We start from the raw sequence: 14,584 nt of genomic DNA, 5'->3' as shown, positions 1-14,584 counted from the left end.
CACTTGTATACCGAGGAGGAAGCAATTTGCATTACAGCCGTGAATGAGGATTCAAAATAGCATTAATTTTACAGCATGGATAGCGATAACGACAGTGTTCACAGCGAAAGCGAGTTTTACTACCCTGAGGAAGAAGAAATTAAAGAAAACATTTCAGGAGAAAGCTAAAAACCTGTAACTGTTGCTAACGCCGAGCAAAAACATGGCTGAATCCTGAATGACTCAATTTTGTATAAATAGGGGACTACATAGGCGGCAAAATGTAGTTTTTGTCCTGCCATGGAAGTGCACTTGTATACCGAGGAGGAAGCCATTTGCATTACAGCCATGAATGAGGATTCAAAATAGCATTAATTTTACAGCATGGATAGTGATAACAACAGTGTTCACAGTGAAAGCGAGTTTTACTACCCTGAGGAAGAAGAAATAAAAGAAAACATTTCAGGAGAAAGCTAAAAACCTGTAACTGTTGCTAACGCCGAGCAAAAACATGGCTGAATCCTGAATGACTCAATTTTGTATAAATAGGGGACTACATAGGCGGCAAAATGTAGTTTTTTTCCTGCCATGGAAGTGCACTCGTATACCGAGGAGGAAGCCATTTGCATTACAGCCATGAATGAGGATTCAAAATTGCGGCTCGGGTCGGTTTCCCCTTTCGGGCGCTCTCGTTTTCTGTTAGAATTTGGTAAAGAAAAAAATAAATATATCATTTACCAGCTTAAAGTGCCATTCCACCATTGGATGTATTTTTTGGGCATAAAATACAATATATTTTATGACAACATGACTAGACAGAGAAATCTTTTAGCTTCAAAATGATATATCAAACATAATTTTTTGACAACGACAAGTATATTAATTTTGCGACCAAAGTCACCTACCCTTTTAATTTCCGCGCGGTAGTGAAACGTGATGTCATCGGCAGGTTCCCCTTCTTGTGTACCACGTCACGTGTGACGTGGCACAGATTATCAGCAATGGCGGATAGAATGCGATTGTCAGCTTCGGAAAAGAAGCGAAGGAAAATAGCAAGTGATGCCCAAAGGAGACGGTCGATGGTGAATATCGGCACAGCAATTGACAAGTGGAAATCGCATTCTATCCGCCATTGCTGATAATCTGTGCCACGTCACATGTGACGTGGTACACAAGAAGGGGAACCTGCCGATGACATCACATTTCACTACCGCGCGGAAATTAAAAGTGTAGGTGACTTTGGTCGCAAAATTAATATACTTGTCGTTGTCAAAAAATTATGTTTGATATATCATTTTGAAGCTAAAAGATTTCTCTGTCTAGCAGGCCCGGCGCCGTGGAGGGGCGAAAGGGGGCGTCGCCCCCTCGTGGCTACAGCCCCGCCCACTCAACGGAGACTCAGATCACTTAATTGTTATTGTGGGTGTATGTGTGAAATGCTGACACAGCCGTGCACACACAGACCTGTGATAAGGACAGGGGGAGGGGTCGTGCGGGCGGGGCGGGGGGTTTACATGTAGTCTACACTTACAAGTGCACTGTCTCTGCAATATGCAGTCAGTTTACGGGAGTAGTCTTTCCCCCACCGAATTAAATCACAATATTGTGAATCCATTTTCTTTCTTTGTAGGCTAAGTTTATCTCCGTTTATGTCGGTGTATGTGTTCATATATGGTCCGCTTTGTGCGCAAATAGCGTAAGAATATGTGTCGTTGACGTCACCCCCCATGCAGCGGGGGTGAAAATTCATCACTTCAGAGTGTTTAGTCCCGTACACGCCTAAACCGGGATCGCGGATTAAGTGGTTAGCGTTGACTCGGTGCGAGTCAGGAAGGCTATTACTGGTGCAGCCGCGGGGTCTGTTGATTTTTTTAAATTATGATTTTGGCCGCCGAGCCAAGTACCTTAGACTTGCATTGACGTTTTGTTTTCATGCCGCGGAGCTATTTGTATGTATTTTAAATTTAAAGGACTTGCCTGTAGGTTTGTGTGTGTTGTTTAATGTTTGGCATCTTTCCGGTTGTAACGCGTGTCTGTGAGAAAATCGGAGGGGAGGGTTAACAGGTGGGCACGGGGGTTGATAAAGCGCAACTGCCCTGGTAATATGTCACATGATTTTCCCGGACTAAAGCAACCTTCGGGGCCGTGGTTTTGTGGTTGGCGCAGTTAATTGTTTGAAACACGTTGTCAGACCGCCATCACTACTACACACTATATGAAAAATATTTGCCCCCTTGCGATTTCTAATTGCCCCCTTAGTAAACTGTTCCTGGCGCCGGGCCTGCTGTCTAGTCATGTTGTCATAAAATATATTGTATTTTATGCCAAAGAATACATCCAATGGTGGAATGGCACTTTAAGGTCGGTCCGTATGGTGAAATACCGTGACCTCGGCCTTGAATAGTGACCCAGTACTTTCAAGACCTCGGACGGTCACGGTATTTCACGATACAGACCTCATCTCATCTCATCATCTCTAGCCGCTTTATCCTGTTCTACAGGGTCGCAGGCAAGCTGGAGCCTATCCCAGCTGACTACGGGCGAAAGGTGGGGTACACCCTGGACAAGTCGCCAGGTCATCACAGGGCTGACACATAGACACAGACAACCATTCACACTCACATTCACACCTACGGTCAATTTAGAGTCACCAGTTAACCTAACCTGCATGTCTTTGGACTGTGGGGGAAACCGGAGCACCCGGAGGAAACCCACGCGGACACGGGGAGAACATGCAAACTCCACACAGAAAGGCCCTCGCCGGCCCCGGGGCTCGAACCCAGGACCTTCTTGCTGTGAGGCGACAGCGCTAACCACTACACCACTGTCCCGCCCCCGATACAGACCTCCCAGCTGGTAAATAACACATATTTCTTCTTCTTGATTTGCATATGCAGGTATGCCCCGCGGGCGGCACGGTGGTGTAGTGGTTAGCGCTGTCGCCTCACAGCAAGAAGGTCCGGGTTCGAGCCCCGGGGCCGGCGAGGGCCTTTCTGTGTGGAGTTTGCATGTTCTCCCCGTGTCCGCGTGGGTTTCCTCCGGGTGCTCCGGTTTCCCCCACAGTCCAAAGACATGCAGGTTAGGTTAACTGGTGACTCTAAATTGACCGTAGGTGTGAATGTGAGTGTGAATGGTTGTCTGTGTCTATGTGTCAGCCCTGTGATGACCTGGCGACTTGTCCAGGGTGTACCCCGGCTCTCACCCGTAGTCAGCTGGGATAGGCTCCAGCTCGCCTGCGACCCTGTAGAAGGATAAAGCGGCTAGAGATAATGAGATGAGATGAGATATGGTATGCCCCGCCCTCTTGTTAGTTGATATTGCTGGATGTTGTATAGTAACGGAGACTGTTAGGCGTTTTCAAATGAGGTGGTTTGTAAAGCGGAAGCAATAACACTGAGAGGAGGAGAAGGAGGTGTAAATCAGAGGAGCATGTGAAAGAGGGAGGGAGGGAGGTGGTGTTGTAAAACGGACAGGCGGCGCGGAGGCTGGGTCACACTTCCCGTTGACGTTGGGTCTCTTGTGAGTCGCTCAAACCTTCCTCATGGGTTCCTGCTTCAACACACGCAGTCGTGCACCGCGCCCGGTGTGTCCGTGAGCGCCGGGACTCGCTCGCTGTGCTTCCGGGAGCGTGCTCGCGTACGTCGTGCTTTGGGGAGAGCAGCGGAGTCGGGTTTGAGGTAAGCGGCTATCCGGGATGCTCACGCACGCGCGTTGCGTTCTATTGTTAAAATCGTCGCGCGATCCGGGATGCTTTTTTTTTTTTATTTATTTATCATTACTATTAAACATCCTGTTGTGTTAATTCCTGCGCTTCCGGTCATTGAGCTCTAACGCGGGTGAATGATGAACTTGCTTTGGCACATGCAGTGGAGCTGGAGCGTGTGTGCACGGACTGGAAATGAAAAATGTGTGTGTGTGTGTGTGTGTGTTGAACTGATGACTGCTAGAGATTTCTGCACACATGCCAGGGAAAGTGTGCAAAGTTCCTGTAGATGCAGGCTGTGCATGGTGCTATGTTCAGAACTCTGGATCAGGGTTGAAATGAGCACAAGCTTTTAAATCTCGTGCATGCTATCCTATAAACATCCTGGCGTTCTGCAGTCATCTCATCTCATCTCATCTCATTATCTCTAGCCGCTTTATCCTGTTCTACAGGGTCGCAGGCAAGCTGGAGCCTATCCCAGCTGACTACGGGCGAAAGGCGGGGTACACCCTGGACAAGTCGCCAGGTCATCACAGGGCTGACACATAGACACAGACAACCATTCACACTCACATTCACACCTACGGGCAATTTAGTCACCAGTTAACCTAACCTGCATGTCTTTGGACTGTGGGGGAAACCCACGCGGACACGGGGAGAACATGCAAACTCCACACAGAAGGGCCCTCGCCGGCCCCGGGGCTCGAACCCAGGACCTTCTTGCTGTGAGGCGACAGCGCTAACCACTACACCACCGTGCCGCCCGTTCTGCAGTCATTTCTATTGATAATAGAAATGATTGCAGGACGGGCGGTGTAGTGGTTAGCACTGTCACCTCACAGCAAGAAGGTCCTGGGTTTGAAAGCCTTTCTGTGTCGAGTTCGCATGTTCTCCCCGTCAGGGGCACCGCCAGAAATTTTGGGCCCCATGAAAGATTAGAATTTTGGGCCCCCCTACTTTTATGGCGCTCGCTCATTAAAAACTTCTTCAATCCTAAAGCATTTATGGGTTGTATTGCTGCTTACCTCCTTCTCCAAAGGCGGGTTCAGTGGTTTGGTAGGGCGGAGGTCCCCCGAGGCTGAATCTGTGCATATTTAGGGCACCCCATTAGTTATGAAACTGGTTATTAGCACCAGCATAACGTAATATTTCATCTTATCACACAAGTCAGTTCAGTTATTAAAATGGAAAAAATGTCACTGTACAAACTGTAAAAGTGTTCTCTTGATAGGCTAATCCAACCACGTTCATACTGTTCATTTACCATTCGCTAATATTTTGAACACACATGTGAGCGATAGCGACCTTTCTTTGGGAAAAACTGAGTGACCAGTTGCCTGCCCGGTGGTGTAGTGGTTAGCGCTGTCGCCTCACAGCAAGAAGGTCCTGGGTTCGAGCCCCGGGGCCGGCGAGGGCCTTTCTGTGCGGAGTTTGCATGTTCTCCCCGTGTCCGCGTGGGTTTCCTCCGGGTGCTCCGGTTTCCCCCACAGTCCAAAGACATGCAGGTTAGGTTAACTGGTGACTCTAAATTGTCCGTAGGTGTGAATGTGAGTGTGAATGGTTGTCTGTGTCTATGTGTCAGCCCTGTGATGACCTGGCGACTTGTCCAGGGTGTACCCCGCCTTTCGCCCATAGTCAGCTGGGATAGGCTCCAGCTTGCCTGCGACCCTGTAGAAGGATAAAGCGGCTAGAGATAATGAGATGAGATGAGATGAGTGACCAGTTGCCTGCCTCTCCGGTCCCTCTCAGCGTTCAGCTGCCTTTCTTTACGTTTTTGACAGCCACTCTTCATATTTAGCGATCATAGACTGTACGCACTCCACTGCTGGCTGGCTGCTGCTGCACCGCGACACAGCAGCAAGTAGCGTTGCACTGATCAGCACACAGATTTAACGCATCGCACTTCTACCAGAACTGGACCGTACCATTTTGCAAAAGGGGGAGGGTTAAATGACAATATGCTGAAGAACTCAAGAAATAGACAACCTTGTTCAATTAGCTCATTTTACCAGATGGAATATTGCATTGTTGTTATTTCAAAAGTCTTATTGAAATCATTAAAAGCATATTATCAGCCCCTTAAAGGGCCCCATGGCAGTGCTGGGCCCCTAGAATTGTTCTAACCTTTCCCCCCCTGGCGGCGCCCATGCTCCCCATGTCCATGTGGGTTTCCTCAACAGTCCAAAGCAGGGCCGTGCAAAGACCTTTGGAGGGGCAGGGGCTCAACATTCAAAAAAGGGCACTTGGAATAAATTTTTCACACAAGTTAACTTTATTCAAAACTAAATTTCAATTGCAACTGAACATTCTGTGTGTCTTGATAGAATATGTTGTGGACGTCGTCATTCAGCCTTAAGTTTTCGAAGCTGCTAGAATATGTTATTAACGCCGTCGTTCAAACAGTGGCGCCTCCAGAAATATTTCATAGGGGTGGCCAGATGGGGACACTTAAAATCTTGGGGTGGCACACCAAAACTAAAAGCCATAATTTCAGGATATCATTATACTGTTGTAGTAAACCGGCCAGTAGAAAACTATCAGAAAGACTTAAGGAAATGCCTACTGATATACTTTGGTTTATTGTGTTATATTTAATGTTACTAATGATCTAATGTGCACAGACTAATAACAGTACAGTTAACATTTTGAGTTCCACAATAATTGTTTCATTGTGTAATGAATATATAAGGCATAAGGTGTACATTTATTGTAAACAAAACAACTACTGGAGACAGAAACAATCATATATTTGCTTTATTTAACAGGAATTTCCCAACAGGGATCAATAGTCTCCGATTCTGATTAGGCAATACAGTATGCTTCAGAACAGTTTTATTCGCCTGTTGCTGTGTTTTTTGGCAAATACATTCACAGTCATCAAGGTTTATGGCCTTAGCCCTTCTTGATTCTACACTAAGCACCCCCAAATTGCTTAAACGCTCATCGGTCATTGTACTTCTCAAGGCGGTTTTGATTAATACATGTCAATCCATCAAAAAGCTGCTGTAACAGCACTATTTAGCACTTAAAAAGCACACGTTACGACGCATACTTCCCCCTCTTCTTTTACTAAAGAATATTTTGACTTATTTACTTACTGGTAGTCTTCTCCGTCTTCTCTCTTAACTCCTTTTGAGGTCATTATTTACCTGTGTAGGTACAAGCGGCGGTCACGCGCACACGCTGAGCCGTTGCTGTAGGGGCTGCTGTGAGTGAGGGAAGATGATCTTCCCTCACTCACCGAAGATCAAGAGCGTCTTGCCTGGCTGGCTGTGCATTTGGGATGAACTGCATAACTAAGGCTACTACAATCTATACTGGCCAGTGGGGTGGCCAGTAAATTTGTAGGGGTGGCCACAGCCCCCCCTGGCCACCCCCTGGTGGCGCCACTGCGTTCAAACTAAAGTTTCCGAATCTGCCACGTTAATGAAATGGACGGAGCAAACGGTTTAAATCTAGCCTAGGCGGCTTCATTAAATGATAAACAACCCTACGCATTTACTGTTGTGTTCTAAGCTGCACAATATTGCATGTTCAGATAAGAAATGAAAGGAGACTTTCAGTGTGACCTTACCATGCCGTTCCTCGCACTGTCTCCCACTGTCAACCGCCTGCATGCGCTTTCTGCACGGAGGTTCACTGAATGCATGACGTCACGGATTGATGCCCGCATTTACATAGAAAAACGTTATTTTATAAATCTATAATTTCATATATTATTGTCAAATTGTAGAGAATATTGATGTTGGAGCTAACTTATCTTTTACAAATATAAAAAAAAAAAAAAAAAAAAAACAGTCCCTATGAAAAGGGCACTTTGGACAGCAAACAGAAAAGGGGCAGGGGCTAGAGCACCTGTAGCACCGGTTCATTGCACGTGGGTGGTCCAAAGACATGCAGGTTAGGTTAACTGGTGGCTCTAAATTAGACCTGGGCATTTTACGGCCCGCGGGCCGCATCCGGCCCTTTGGTTCATTCTGACCGGCCCACGTAAGTTTAATTAGAAATTACAAAATAAACGTATTTTCTAATTTTACCTCATGCATGGACTGAATGTGCATTGCTTTTATTTTGACGTTGCGTTCAACAAAACCGCAATGTGCGCAACATGAACATGACATGAAATCCCACGAAACCTAATCCCGCGATAACTACTTCCGTAATTTGTCCAGACCAACCACAAACTTGTACGTCATCCTTCAAACGGTCCAGCCAATCACATAGTGTGACGTCACCAGCAGGCGCCGGAGCCCGAGCCGATCTGTAGATCTGATACCTACACCGAATCGACGTTGTTGCGAGCAAGTCACAAGAAGACTTTAGTCCCCAAAATGTCCACAAAAAGAAGGGTAGATGCCGAATGCAGGACTTTCAACAAAACATGGACTGCTAAGTATTTATTTACTGAAGTCAGAGATAAAGCTGTGTGTTTAGCTTGCGGAGAGCAGATCCGAAAAACTGAAAAACACCAAATGAGGTGATTAGACTACAAATGTGGGCATCATTATTATAATATGATGTATCTTGCTTGATATTTGGAGTAGAAAGACAATATTATTGTGATGTCTTTATTGTGTTTTGGGGTGAATGTGAAGGAAAAAAAATGGTACAAACGTTCATATTTTGTTAACCATTGTTTTAAGCTCGTTTTTTCCATACTCTTGCCAGTCTTAGCAGCTTGTAAAAACAATGTTATTTACTGCTTTATATAAAGAAATACAATTAATATTATGCAGAATTTAGTTCAGCCTTTTGGTCCGGCCCTCCACAAAATTTTCTGTTTCTCATGTGGCCCCATGGAAAAAATAATTGCCCACCACTGCTCTAAATTGACCGTAGGTGTGAGTGTGAATGGTTGTTTCTGTATGTGTCAGCCCTGCGGTTATGGAATCAATTTTGTGCCAAAATGTTCATACAATACTTTTGAAATATCAAACAAAAACGACATCAAAATACAAAAAAACAAAAAAAAGGTCAATTTTTTTAGACTGGCAAACAAATTATTCATGTAATCATGCAAAATATCAGTCTATTACTCTTCAGAAACCTTTTATTTTTGTTCTGCGTCTTTCTCAGTTTTGTTTGACGTAATTTATTTTGGTTGCGATTCCAGCTTTCTCGTTTGCGCTCCCTGACTTTTTGCTTGCAGTTTTGGCACAAACTTCACGTGTGGGTGGGCTGTCCAGAAATGCATTCCCATTGGCTAACTTGTGTTTGACTGACAGCTACGCTCAGCCATTTCCTACTCGGATTCTGGCGGATTGTTTGACGAGTGACCGATCCATTGACGGTAAACAAGGATCGAGTGGACTTCAGTGGCGACTATGATATTGAATTAATTCAACAAAGTGTAAATTCAATATCCTAGTCGCCACTGAAGTCCACTGGATCCTTGTTTGCCGTCAATGGATCGGTCACTCGTCAAACAGTCCGCCAGAATCCGAGTAGGAAATGGCCGCAACAGCCTCTGGGGGAATCGCTGAGCGTAGCTGTCAGTCAAACACAGGTTAGCCAATGGGAATGCATTCCTGGACAGCCCACCCACACGTGAAGTTTGTGCCAAAACTGCAAGCAAAAAGTCAGGGAGCGCAAACGAGAAAGCTGGAATCGCAACCAAAATAAATTACGTCAAACAAAACTGAGAAAGACGCGGAACAAAAATAAAAGGTTTCGGAAGAGTAATAGACTGATATTTTGCACGATTACACGAATAACTTGTTTGCCAGTCTAAAAAAATTGACTTTTTTTTTTTTTGTATTTTGATTTGTTGTTTTTGTTTGATATTTCAAAAGTATTGTATGAACATTTTGGCACAAAATTGATTCCATATGCCATGACCTGGTGACTTGCACATAGTCAGCTGGGATAGGCTCCAGCTTGCCTGCGACCCTGTAGAACAGGATAAGCGGCTACAGATAATGGATGGATGATTGCAGGACTAATGTGGCTTCGTGACTACCATTATAAGCTCTTTGGTTGTCCCTTGGCGGCATGGTGGTGTAGTGGTTAGCACTGTTACCTCACAGCAAGAAGGTCCTGGGTTTGAGCCCAGTGGCCGGCGAGGGCCTTTCTGTGTGGAGTTTGCATGTTCTCCCCATGTCTGTGTGGGTTTCCTCTGGGTGCTCCGGTTTCCAGGGTTCCCGCGGGGTTTTAAAAGGTAGTAAAAGGTAGTTAATTAAAATAGGCTAAATTATGGCCAGTAAAAAGTAGTAAAAGGTAGTAAACGTAATCTGACGTGGTAGTAAATTTTTTTTGACCCCCATCCAACTGGGCCTATGTGTTTTCTAATTCGTTTAATTAACCTGCATGCCATAATATCCATAAATTACTACATTTGGGCGAATTTATTTTTATGTATCGAGGAGGACCGCAGTGAGGAGTTGGTGGCGCATGCGCATTGAATTCCAATAACGGTCGAATCCAGTATAAATTTATACCAGAGATTGTTTAGTACAAGACTGACTTTGTTTATACGGCTCTAGTCGAATCTATCTGTTAACCCGACTGACGACATCTGCACGAGAATTAAACAATGGGGAAATGCAAATTTTCAGACCTCTGGCTGGAGGAACCTGATTTTAAAGACTGGCTAAAGGCGGTAGATGGCAATCGGCGAGAGGCGTTCATTGAAAAGTTGATCGAAGAAAAGGTCAAACAACTGAGGCACATGTAATGCGTTGTGTGTGTGTGCCTGGTGCGTTGTGGGGGTGTGTGTGCGTGCCTGGTGCGTTGTGTGCGTGTGGGCGTGCCTGGTGCGTTGTGTGCGTGTGGGCGTGCCTGGTGCGTTGTGTGCGTGTGGGCGTGCCTGGTGCGTTGTGTGCGTGTGGGCGTGCCTGGTGCGTTGCGTGCGTGTGGGCGTGCCTGGTGCGTTGCGTGCGTGTGGGCGTGCCTGGTGCGTTGCGTGCGTGTGTGCGTGCCTGGTGCGTTGCGTGCGTGTGGGCGTGCCTGGTGCGTTGCGTGCGTGTGGGCGTGCCTGGTGCGTTGCGTGCGTGTGGGCGTGCCTGGTGCGTTGCGTGCGTGTGGGCGTGCCTGGTGCGTTGTGTGTGCACCGTTTGAGGCATCCAAAATGTGATGAGCAAATCTGTTGTGTGTGCCTGGTGCACTGTGTGTGTGTGCCTGGTGTGCTGTGTGTGCACCATTTGAGGCATCCAAAATGTGATGAGCAAATCTGTTGAACTGTTCAAATGATTAAAATTAACCCTCTAAAACACTAATCTCTGGGAGGAAGGTGTTGACTCTGCCCACGGGCCTTCACGACTACAGGACTGGTGCAAATGACTATCTTAAGCAAACTTGGCAATGTGTTGAGAGACTGCCAAAATAGGGTTTGGGTTATGTGCGTTTTGTATCTTTAGGGTGTGTGTCTTGTCTTTGTCGTGTGTGTGCACCCATGTGGGCGTGCGCCTGGTGCGCTTTGTGTGTGTGTGTGTTTGCCATTTGACCTGATCTAAATGTAATGAGTTGATGTACCTAAGCACATAAGATTTTTTGTGCAAATCTGTTCACCTGTTCAAAAGATTATTCCACAAACAAAAGGTTGGCCATCTTGAAAGTGTTGGCCGACAAAATGTAATCAGATCTTGTACCTAATGTGAAGTGTTGACACACAAGGTTTAGTGCAAATCTGTGTACCCGTTAAGAGGTTATGGGCCACAGTTTCACAGGTCAATAAAATTATAAATTATATGTGGAAGTTTGTTTTCTTTTATGCAAATATGCATGACTCCATGTGTAGCCCTAGCAATGGGAGGTTCTATTATGCGTCCAAAGGGAAAGAGTTACACTACCGGTACGTTCAGATTTTCTTTCTATCTTGTCTCATCAATCCAACTCTTTGGGTAGAGTTGTCACTAACTTATATGTAGCACATTCACTTGGACTAACACACACACTCAAAGATTACCTTATTAAATTGTGAGAAAATGTCCAAATCCAAATTGTCGCTGTGGTAGTAAAAAAAAATTGTGAAGGTAGTAAAAAGGTAGTAAATTCAACATAAAATATCTGTAGGAACCCTGGTTTCCCCCACAGTCCAAAGACATGCAGGTTAGGTTAACTGGTGGCTCTAAATTGACTGTAGGTGTGAATGTGAGTGTGAATGGTTATCTTGTTCTACTGCGATGATCTGGCGACTTGTCCAGGGTGTACCCCACCTCTCACCCATAGTCAGCTGGGATAGGCTCCAGCTTGCCTGCAACCCTGTAGAACAGGATAAGGGGCTACAGAGGATGGATGGATGGATGGATGGATGGATGGATGGATGGTTGTCCCTCTACAAGTGTTTCTTTATCAGAAAGGGTTCCAGGTAGATCCCCTTGAAGAACCATGTAGAAATGGTGTGTAGGACTCCAGTCCAAAAGGCCGTGCATTTGATATATCAGTCATGTGTGTGAAAAGAATCCACAATACAATGTGTACAGAGTATACAGCTCTTGAACTGATTGCTGCAAGAGATTTCTACGTATGCTTCCTGATTAACATGTAGTGGGAACTTGTGCAAGCGAAAGTATGCAAAGTTTCTCCAAATGATGCAAGATGTACATGCTGTGGTGTACAGCAAGTCAAACCAAGTGGATTTTATTGTCATTCCTCCATAGAACTCGTATACACTGGAATGACGTGTTTCTTTTGGACCAAACCACATCAATCAGTGCAGTAACACAGGACACAGAATTACATAATGTGCAAATAGACAACGGTATGAATTCACTACATAACGTGTATAGTGTATACATCCTCATTTTATGTGCTCGAGATAACCACAGCTGTGGTTTTTGAAATGTGGTAAAGACCAGTGTCTGTTATTGACGTATATGTCTGTGTTTTCTGTTTTTATCTCTTCCATTTCTTAGAAACATCCTGTTTAACCCTCTGGGGTCTGAGGGTATTTTCTGGCACTTTAATGATTTTGGCATGCTCTGATTTTGTTGTCAATTTCAACAAATCTAAGCAGTATTTTCAAAGTCATATGACTTTTTTGCATTTAACACAAGTTCAGATACAATATCATCTGTGTAGTATGTATATCATGATTGTACTTTTTTGAAAATAACAGATAAATGAAGATGTTGTAAAAAGCAGTTTTAGATCTGTGTTGGAATGTGTGAAAAAACATGACCTTACCCATTCTGTCGAACAGTTTTTATCACTTGAGGTGATTCTGTTTAGTTTTAGGAATGGATCAAGCACAAAAACTTAATCTGCTCCATTGATTTGGACAATTAACCGGCCATCAAAAAATGTATGTCCTATTGTTTTGGGATAAAGGGTTGGCAGTGGGAGGGGTATTCAATGAGAGAGGTAAAAATTCCATTCCATTCAATGAGAAGAGTGAAAACCCCTCCCACTGCCAACTCTTAATCCCATCAGATTAATTTTTAATCCCATCAGGTCAAGTCACAGTGGGGAAGGTAATGTTTTTTTCACACATTTCAATGCAGTTCTAAAACTGATTTTTACAACATCTTTTATCTGGTATTTGACTTTATTTTGGTATTTGACTCTGTTCAGTGTGTCTTGAAATTAACTCTTGTACTATTTTACTCAGTTCAGAGCCACAACCTACTCTGTTACACAATTACTATGTAATTTCACTCCCACTCCAACTCCACATTTTACTCTCTAAACTCAAAATAGCGCAAAATTAACTATTTTTGAGGAAAATATTTTTAACTCTGGAAAAATTGCTCAGTCAGGGACAGAATTTTCAGGCCCGCTCCCGCATTGTGCAGTCCCGCTCCCGCAAAGAATTATGATTTTCAGTCCCGCTTCTGCCCGCGCCTGCCGTATTTTGTCCCGCTCCCGCCCGCAAATCCCACATGATGCAGATGTTCGCGTTATTTCTCACGAAAGTTCTTGTCATTGGCTTGGGGAATTAAACATGCTGAGCTTAGCTGAGCTCTCCACTGACCAATCCTTCACCTAGCGCACGTAGCGAGGGTGCGCGTTGCCAGGCGGCATGCGCTGCTGAGGCTTTACAGAGATACCCAACACACCTACCAAAATCTACAGTGGATATTAAGAATATTGTACATTGCACATAGCTTATATGTCACTCCTCACATTTACATTCTAGGAAATACAAGTAGGCCTATAAGAAATTAATATAATTTAAAGACACAGCGTGATGGTGCCCCGCCCCCTACTTTGAGTGGATTTGAGCATAAATATCTACAGCTCATGTTCAGGGGTGCGTTTCCCAAACAACCAACCAAGTTAGCGTTAAACCAGTATGGTACGATGCAAGTTTGAACTAACTAACCTTTTTAATGGTAAATGTACCTCTTTTTAAAGCAGCACTTACTTCTGAAGCACTGTGAGCTTCACTAGAGGAGCTCTGCTCTTCTGCCATGATTGGAGATCTCAAACACGGAAGAGCGGAAAGGAATCGGAAACGTACGCGAGATTAGACCACATCCGCAAATTTAGGCATCTTAAAATGTTTTTATTAATGCCAAATAAAATATCCAGCACAAATTATATATGATAGACATAAATTAATAATTTATAAATTTTATTTTAAACACGTTTTTAGTTAGCGGGACTGCAGCTTATCACCTCTCCCGCCCGCTCCCACATTGTGCACTCCCCCTCCTGCCCGCGCCCGCAATGAGCTTTCAAAATTTGTCCCGCGACGCACTGCTTTGCGTCGGGTCCCGCGGGACTCCTGCGGGAGTGCAGGGCTCTACCGCTCATCATCAGTGTCACAGTTCTCAAGATTGAATTGAATCTCTGTCCTGAATCATGAACTGAATCATGAATTGATTCCCTGTCCTGAAATTGAATTGCTGTCCTGAATCATCTGAAGCGTCTAAAATACGCATGCCATCTCGCAACAAGTTTTACCTCCAAATAACCTGAACTATGTCTGACAGATTTTATCCTGTTTACGGTGGGCATTCC

General features: G+C 44.8%; 1 protein-coding gene across 4 annotated transcripts in view; it reads left to right on the top strand.

Moving 5' to 3' along the window:
- The first annotated feature begins 3,447 nt into the window (after positions 1-3,447).
- Positions 3,448-14,584, top strand: part of pde4ba (phosphodiesterase 4B, cAMP-specific a) — a 466,048-nt gene continuing 454,911 nt past the window's right edge. The window contains exon 1 of one of the 4 annotated variants that reach the window (XM_060919903.1): positions 3,448-3,656. The gene's annotated coding sequence lies outside the window, so the exon portion shown is untranslated. The remainder of the gene's footprint in view (positions 3,657-14,584) is intronic. The other 3 variants (XM_060919905.1, XM_060919906.1, XM_060919908.1) reach the window with 3 other exon arrangements.

This window comes from Neoarius graeffei, chromosome 4, assembly GCF_027579695.1.
Source record: "Neoarius graeffei isolate fNeoGra1 chromosome 4, fNeoGra1.pri, whole genome shotgun sequence".
Classification (NCBI taxonomy): Eukaryota; Metazoa; Chordata; class Actinopteri; order Siluriformes; family Ariidae; genus Neoarius; species Neoarius graeffei.
Note: the sequence above shows the minus strand (reverse complement) of the source record. Positions and strands in the feature narration are given on the sequence as shown.